The sequence below is a fragment of the Brienomyrus brachyistius genome, chromosome 1, assembly GCF_023856365.1.
Source record: "Brienomyrus brachyistius isolate T26 chromosome 1, BBRACH_0.4, whole genome shotgun sequence".
NCBI lineage: Eukaryota > Metazoa > Chordata > Actinopteri > Osteoglossiformes > Mormyridae > Brienomyrus > Brienomyrus brachyistius.
In genome coordinates this window covers 21,900,505-21,909,520 of record NC_064533.1, presented here as the reverse complement: position 1 = coordinate 21,909,520, position 9,016 = coordinate 21,900,505, and positions in this window count along the sequence as shown.

The following is a 9,016-nucleotide window of genomic DNA, read 5'->3' as shown; positions in this document are numbered from 1 at the left end:
GTTAACACTACTCCACTCTGTCAGCCTAATCACCATCTCTCCTTTGTGCAGGATCAGAACACAACGCCTCATCACATAGGATGCGGGGGGTCCGGAGCCTATCCCGGAAGCAATGGGCATGAGGCAGGGAACAACCCAGGATGGGGGGCCAGCCCATCGCAGGGCACACTCACACACCATTCACTCACGCATGCACACCTATGGGCAATTTAGTAGCTCCAGTTAGCCTCAGAATGTTTTTGGACTGTGGGGGGAAACGGGAGTACCCGGAGGAAACCCCATGATGACATGGAGAGAACATGCAAACTCCACACACATGTGACCCAGGTGGAGACTCAAACCTGGGTCCCAGAGGTGTGAGGCAACAGTGCTAACCACTGCATCACCATGTCGCCCCTGCATGTAATCCATTATTAATCAATTAATTGAAGAACATGAAGAATCGTGAATACATTTATATACATTTACATTTAAATGTAAAAAAAGTAAATCTACCTCTTTATAAAATATGGATTTAAATATTTTTTGTTTTGGGTTCTGAGTCCAGTGGTTAAATCAGTTATTCCTAGTTAATCATAAGTCTAAATCTAGTTATATTCTAGTTCAGTTTTGCTAATTTTTGACTGTGCACAGATCATATAAAATAATTATTTAGTATTTATTTATAATCACATAATGTAATTATGCGTAAGTATGCTAGTGAGCAAGTGGCAGAATTACCAACAGTGATTATGTCATTGACCTCAGACACATCGACAGACGAAAAGTTAGACAGAGAGCTAGTTGGAGCTGAGACGTCGAGGGGAGATAGGAAGCCTGGATCAGCAACTGAGTGGATTCTGTCCAGAGAGGCATAAATAGCAGAAATTTTGGAATCAAAAAATTGAAGGAAGGCATTTCAGGTTTCTGTAGTAGGAGAAATGTTATGGTCAGGGGGCTTGAATAATCTTCTGACAGTATAGAACAGGATGCGTGAGTTCTTATTATAATTGTTTATGACACTAGAATAGTAGACAGATTTAGCATTTTGTAAGGCATCCTTGTAACAAGCCATATGGTCTTCGTATGCTTCAGCATGGATAGATAGGTGAGTTTTCTTGAGTAGTCGCTCAAGTCGCCGGCCTTTGTTTCATGTACCGCAGCTCAGGAGTACATCATGGAGCAGGGTTAGTAAAGTGGAGACAATCATCAGGGGAGGAAGGGTTACATTTCATTGATAGAGCTGTAGAAATAACTTGGGACAGGACAGATATGAGTCAACAGAGTTTGTGTTACGAAATAACATATACCGTTTATGAAGCTGACGAGTAAATAGCAGGAGCAAAGAAAACCAGATGGTCTTATGATCAGAGAGCGGGAAAGCAGAGGAGCAAAGGTTGGAAATAGACAAACCAGAGGAGCACAGCATGTCAAATGTGTGGTCTTTACAAGCGGTAGGAAAGGACACATGCTGTGTTATGTGGTGACAGTCAGGGAGTGAAAGGAAAACGCTTGAGGTCTTGCAATCAGGTTGATCAACATGAATATTGACGTCGCCACAAAATAGTAAACCTGATGAGAAAGAGAGAGATACGATAAGAAGTTCAGACAGTTCAGAGAGAAATATGGAGCTACATTTTGGTGGACGGTAAATCAGCAATACCATGACAGAACTGGGTAATCTAAACGCAAGATATTCAAATGATGTAACCACGATAAGATTAACTTCCCTGATGGGTCTCATCAGCAACAATGATCAGTCAGCAATAATGACTGACGGTTGAGCAGCTCATGGACTGGTGCAAGAAGAATTATGTGTGTCAATGTGGACAAGGTGAAAGAGATCATCCACTTGAGGACAGCCAAGGCTATCTACTCTATCTAAGTCAGGAGCACCAAATTTCTTGGAGTGCATCTGGCAGAACCCGGACCCGGAAAGCCTCCAGCATTGTGAAGACTCCTCCCATCCTTCAACAACCATGGGGAGGGAAACAAATTTCGAGGGGATTCAACCTCATAATCTTCATAACTGGTTGCTTGTCTGATTGTTAGCAAACAAATTTTACAACAAGGCTGTGTGCCTACTACTGCTGTATTCTTTATAGTTTACATACATGTTGCACCCCCCCCCCCTCCTGTTTTGTACTATCCTCTCCCTTATGAAAAGTATTGCGAAAACCCTCCCTCCATCAATGCTGTTGTATGTAGTACCATGGCCACTACTGTATACCTGTATGTACCGCACTTGATTTAAGTTGGCCTGACTTCAGGTCACACAGTGGATTCTGTGGTATTCAGCGGACCTCATGCATGATTGTATGATATCAATGTCCTGACATGGTTTGGGGGTTTGGCTCTGCAGCTACTGGATGCACCAATACTTTAGTCCATATAGTGTGTAGATCAGGGATGGCCAATCTTATCCAGAAAGGGTCACAGTGTATGTGGAGGTATGTTGGCTCGCAATCTCTGTACTAGTTCATCCCAAAGCTGTTTCATGGGGATCAAGTCACCTAACCGTGTCTTTATGGACCTTGCTTTGTGCACATTGTGTGATGCAGGAACAGAAAAGGAACTTCCCCAAACTGTTCCCACAAACTGTGACCATGGGGCCCAGCCCCTGAAAAACAACTCCATACCATTATCACTCCCCCACCAAACATTACAGCTGGCACAATGCAGTCAGGCAGGTAACGTTCTCCTGACATCCACCAACGCCAGACTCGTCCATCAGGTTGCCAGACAGAGAAGCACTCCACAGAACACATTTCCCCTACTCCAGACTCCAGTGGCAGCGTGCTTTACACCACTCCATCCAAAGCTTGGCATTGTGCTTGGTGATGTGAGGCTTGCATGCAGCTGCCTGGTCATGGAAGCTCATTCCATGAAGCAGTATGTGCTACTGCACTTGACAATTCCATTCTGTTACTTTGCATTGTCTTCCACTTCTTGTCCGAGTTTCTTTTGTTCCTAAATACCTACACTTTGCAATAATACAACTTGCAGTTGAATGGAGGAATATCTAGCAGGGAAGAAATTTGACAAACTGACTTATTGAAAAGGTGGCATCCCATGACAGAACCATGTTTGAACTCAATGAGCTTTTCAGAACAACCCACTCTTTCTCAAATCTTTGTAAACCTGACTGTATAGCTAGGTGTTTGATTTTGTACAGCTGTGGCAACGGGTCTGAATGAAACACCTGAATTCAATGATTAAGAGGTGTGTCCCAGTATTTTGTATACTACTTTTCTTTACCACTTTGCATACTTTTATAGTGTAGCACCTTGGTCTGGCACCTTGGTCTGGCACCTAATCTGGCTGAACTGGCTGAACCTATGTCTCTAAGAAAGAAACCAGTGAGAAGGAACTTGTGTGCAGCTCATGTAGCTCTCCAGCTGGCTCATATAGCTCACCATTGTGCATTATTCCCACTGCATTGTGGGACTTTATAACTAACTGAGGTTCTGTGTTCAATGATTAAGAGGTGTGTACCAATACTTCTGTCCATATAGTGTAGCTACCTAATGCAGCATTTATCTGTTGGACAACAACACAGAAACACTTCAGTTGCCTTGTTATACTTGCAGTAGCACATTTATTTGGCTAGCAACTGTAAACAGCTAAAGATAGCTAACCTTCTTTATTGGCACTGAGATGTGAGTTATGAACGTCACAGTGTAACAACTCATTGAGTACGTGTAAAGTTATTGGTAGAAGACAGCAATGATAAGGGTTGGGGTAGGGGATTCTGAGATGCAATCTTATGGAGGAAGCCTGCACGTTTACTGCAAGAATAATGACATGTAATTTGTAGTCAATGTAAGCATGTTATTGGCTGGCTAAACAATTAATTTATACATTTTATTTTGACTAAATATTGGGTAGGTACGTGTGTACATAAATTGATTGGCACAATGGCACTGGCTGACGTATAACAATAGCAATCATACCTAGTCAGAATAGCTCAGAAAATCTTTAAAAGACTCTACAAACACAAAGTCAAGCATGGTAGACAAGTCAAGTTAATTTGTATAGCACATTTTCATGCGCAAAGGTTATTCAAATTGCTTTACAGAAAATTTGATAAATAAGTGCATGTGTGACGCACACAGTGTCACGGGTCAAGGTGAGCGATCGCGAGCAGAGCGGCGATCGTGCGGGTAAGGAGCAGGCAGGCAAGCGGGATACGGGGAAAACGGGGTTTTAATCAGGATAAGCGGGTCAGGGAACACTGGACGGCAACAGACATCAGGAAACATCAATGACGGACGAAGGACTCAGGTAAGACACGGACTGAAATAGACAGGACTGAGCAAATGAACTGGATACAGCTGGGTACAATCGGGAGAAAACACGTGGGTAATCAGGGGGCGTGGCACACAGGAGGAGCGGACGAGCCGGGCATGACACACAGAATGTATGGTTACATTTTATAAAATGTTTTTATATTTTACTTTTGGGAAATGTTATTCCTGTGGGAGGAATATTCTAATTTAGAAGAATGTGTGTTGGAGATTTGTCTGCGTGTGGAGGTCTTTAGGGCTCAGTGTTGTCTCACTCGCAAGTTTTTGAGGGCTTAAGTGTGGAACGCCATTAGGGTATAAACCGTTAGACAGCACCTCTCCATAAAGAACACTGAATGATATGTTTGAATTGTATGCTGAATTATATGTTTGACTTGGAACAAATTAAGTTGTGAGGTACAGTCACACAACTCTCCATACACATCTGCAAATCATTTTGCTACAATAATAACCCAATAGACCCAAGTATAGTGTAATTATTGGCCACAGCACATTTCATTGTGGGTTAAATACTAGTTTTCTTGGTATATCAGCTTGTTCAAAATGAGTTTCGGTTTCTCAGTATCCTTATCCCCACTGATATCTCCTGGACAGACAACATCACAGCAGTTATCAGGAAGGCTCAGCAGCGGTTACACTTCCTGAGGGTCCTCAGGGAGCACAACCTGGACTCCAACCTGCTACTGACCTTCTACCGCTTGTCCATTGAGAGCCTGCTGATGTACTGTATCACAGTATAGTACGGGAGCCGCACCACGGCAGACAGAGAGGGGCTTCAGAGAGTAGTGAAGGCAGCACAGAAGATCATCGGCTGCCCTCTCCCCTCCCTGATGGATATTTACACCTCCTGCTCCCACCCTGGGCCTGATCCATTTGACCTGCTGCCCTCAGGGAGGCGCTACAGGTGCATCACAGCAAGGACAGACAGACTCAAGAAAAGTTTTTTCCTAAAAGCCACAACCACTGTAAACTCACACATGCACTGACTACACAGTCTACCCCCCCCCCAATCCCTGGACTTCCTTCTATCCATCAACTGTGCAATTTCCAATATCTAAATGGTATTGATAATAACTGTGCAATATCTGTACACTGTACGATATCACCGCTCTGTGTCCAACATTAAAATTCGGTGCAGTGGAAATTATACATTTTGACGTAGTGGAATATTTTATGCTTACTTACAGGATATTTGATATGATCACGGAGTACTGTCTGTGTGAAAGGTGGGGGCTGGTTAGCAGCTGGCCAGGAGGAAGGTCACACCGATAATTACAGAACTGGTTCTGACTGGTTTTCTTTGGTTGCACGTGGGGAAGACAGTAACTGTGAAACTTCATTCTTACAGAATCTTATGGAATGATAAATATGAAGCAGAAGTTTAATGGAGCTGCACATGAAAGTAATGTTTGGCACTTGTATGCAGGCATGGTGTCCCAACACGTCTAATGCATCAAATATCCTAATAAAAACCTTTGCTGTCTTCATACCCTTCACCCCTGCAGTTGTCATCTCTGTCATCTAATTCTTTTTCCTGTTTTTAAAGGAACCATATCTATTAGTGCATTATCAATCTGGGGCCTGTTACGCTGAAAGTGCAAACACATGTAAATACAAGCATATGGATAAAAATGAGAATCAATAATTAAAATGAAAAGAACATAAAACATTTAAGAAAAGATATTGCAAGTGACAAAGTGCCAGTCGATCAATTATGTGAAAGCAGGAGAATATAAAAATGTTTTCAGTAAGGACTTAAAAGTATGCATTTGGCATTTTATGTTCACTGGAAGGAGGTTCCAACATCTGGCAGTGGAATGATTAGATGGCATCTCCCATGCTTTGTTTCAGCTCTAGACACCACTAGCTGGCCTGTCCCTACTAATCTAAGAAACCTTCCAGGATTATATTCTTCAAACATATGAGCAATATGTGGGCACCGTAATAGGCCTACCCTTTGTTGTCTGTATTTAAACGCCAGGAGTATTAGGAATAAAATTCATGATTTAGAGGCTTTTATCTCATCGGACTCATGATATTATAGGAATAACTGAAACGTGGTTGAGTGAAAAGGATGGACAAGAATATAATATGGATGGTTACACGTTGTTCCGTAAGGATCGTATAGGAAAAAAGGGGGGTGGTGTTGCAGTATATGTAAAGGAAAACTTGCAGGCAAGGGAACTTACTGATATAAATAAAACTACGGAAGCAATATGGGTAAAATTAGATGCTAAAAACTCAAATAGCCTAATTGTCCGTGTTTGTTACAGAACACCTAATATAGCTGCTGAGGAAAGCAGATTGTTATACAGTGATATTAGGACTACGAGCAATAAAAATGATGTGGTAGCTATGGGTGATTTTAATCTACCAGGAATGCAGTGGGACATTGTCACTGGCTCTTCAGAAAATGAACTGGAGATGGTGGAATTAGTACAGGATTGTTTTTTTACTCAGTTTGCTAACACCCCTACCAGGGGAGATGCCATTCTTGATCTTGTTCTCTCTAATAACCAGGACAGGATTGGTAAATTAGACGTTTTAGAACCACTTGACAGTAGCGATCATAACATGGTCAAATTTGAGGTTAAGTTTAGTGTTCGAAGAGCTAAGTCCAAATCAAAAATATATAATGTTAGGAAGGCTGACTTTAAGTGTATGAGACTAAAACTAGAAACTGTGAACTGGATGGAGTTAAATAACAAAACTGTTGAAGAGGCCTGGGAATTTTTTTAAAAGCACATTATTGCAAGTGCAAGAGGACTTCATACCTGTTTCCAGCAAGAATAAATCTAGGAAATTGCAACCTAGGTGGTTTACTAGGGAAATAAAGTATAAAGTAAGTAGGAAAAGGGCATTGTTCCAGCAATGGAAAATAACTGATGATGACAGAATTAAGCAGGAATATCTAAGTCTACAGGCTGAGTTAAAAAATGATATTAGACGAGCTAAAAGAAATGTCGAAAGGATGGTTGCATTGGAAGCTAAGGATGACGTTAAAAGTTTCTTCCAGTATTTTAACTCTAAAAGAGCTCTAAAACCTGAAATTACTAATCTGCAGGATAGTAAGGGTCTTATAATAGTAAACGACATTGATATAGTAAATTAGTTCAATGATAGTTTTGCACGGGTATTCACTGTTGAGGACCTTAGTAATTTACCAGTTATTACCTATCCAGCATCGTCTATAGCTAATATATATATAACTGAAGCAGATGTTTTGCAAAGCCTAGCTAAGCTCAAAATAAATAAATCACAGGGCCCTGATGGCATCTTACCTATAGTGTTAAAAGAGATGAGGGATATTATTTGCCGACCCTTAACTTTACTGTTTCAAAAATCCTTATCTGAAGGTGTGGTACCTTCTGATTGGAAGCACGCCTTCATAACGCCCATTTTCAAAAAAGGGGATAGAAGTAATTTGTCTAACTATAGGCCAATCAGTCTAACTTGTATAACTGGTAAAGTTATGGAGGCTATAATCAAAGAGAAAATGGTAGATTACCTGGACTCCAATAACATTTTGCGGGATAGCCAGCATGGATTTAGGAGAGGTAGATCCTGTTTAACAAATCTGTTGGAGTTTTTTGAGGAAGCTACTCAGGAAGTTGATGATAAGAAGGCCTATGATGTCATCTACTTAGATTTTCAAAAGGCTTTTGATGTTGTCCCCCACAAGAGGCTCCTACTTAAACTCAAAGCGACAGGTATTTTAGGTACCGTAGCGACCTGGATTGATAACTGGTTAACAGATAGGAAACAGCGAGTAGTTATAAGAGGCACAATGTCACAGTGGGCCTGTGTTCATAGTGGGGTACCGCATGGTTCAATTTTAGGACCACTATTGTTCCTAATTTACATAAACAATATGGATACCAATATATACAGTAAACTGGTGAAATTTGCAGATGACACCAAGGTGGGTGGTGTAGCAGATACTGAATTAGCGGCTCAGCAGCTACAGCGGGATCTTGATTTAATTAGTGACTGGGCCGATACCTGGGAGATGAAATTTAACGTCGATAAATGTAAGGTACTCCATCTAGGGGGCAGAAATATAAAGTACAGGTATTTCATGGGTCTCACTGAAATAAAGGTAGCTGATCATGAGAAAGACCTTGGTATGTATGTTGATGCTTCCATGTCCCATTCTCGCCAGTGTGGGGAAGCAATAAAAAAGGCCAATAGGATGTTGGGGTATATCTCCAGGTGTGTGGAGTTTAAGTCAAGGGAGGTAATGCTAAGATTATACAATTCCTTGGTGAGACCTCACCTAGAATATTGTGTGCAGGTTTGGTCACCATATCTTAAAAAGGACATTGTGGTGCAGCGTAGGGCCACAAAAATGATTCCTGGTCTTAGAGGAATGTCATACGAGGAACGGTTACTTGAGCTAAATCTGTTCAGTCTCAAGCAAAGCAGACTGAGGGGGGACATGATCCAGGTATATAAGATTCTAACAGGTTTGGATGCTGTTCAACCAAATAGTTACTTCAGCATTAGTTTAAATACACGAACTCGTGGCCATAGGTGGAAATTAGCGGGAGAACATTTCAAGCTGGATTTAAAGAAGCACTTCTTTACACAGAGCGTAGTCAGAGTATGGAATAGCCTTCCTGATAATGTAGTGCAAGCTGAATCCTTGGGTTCCTTTAAATCAGAGCTAGATAAGATTTTAACGACTCTGAGCTATTAGTTTAGTTCTCCCCAAGCGAGCTTGATGGACC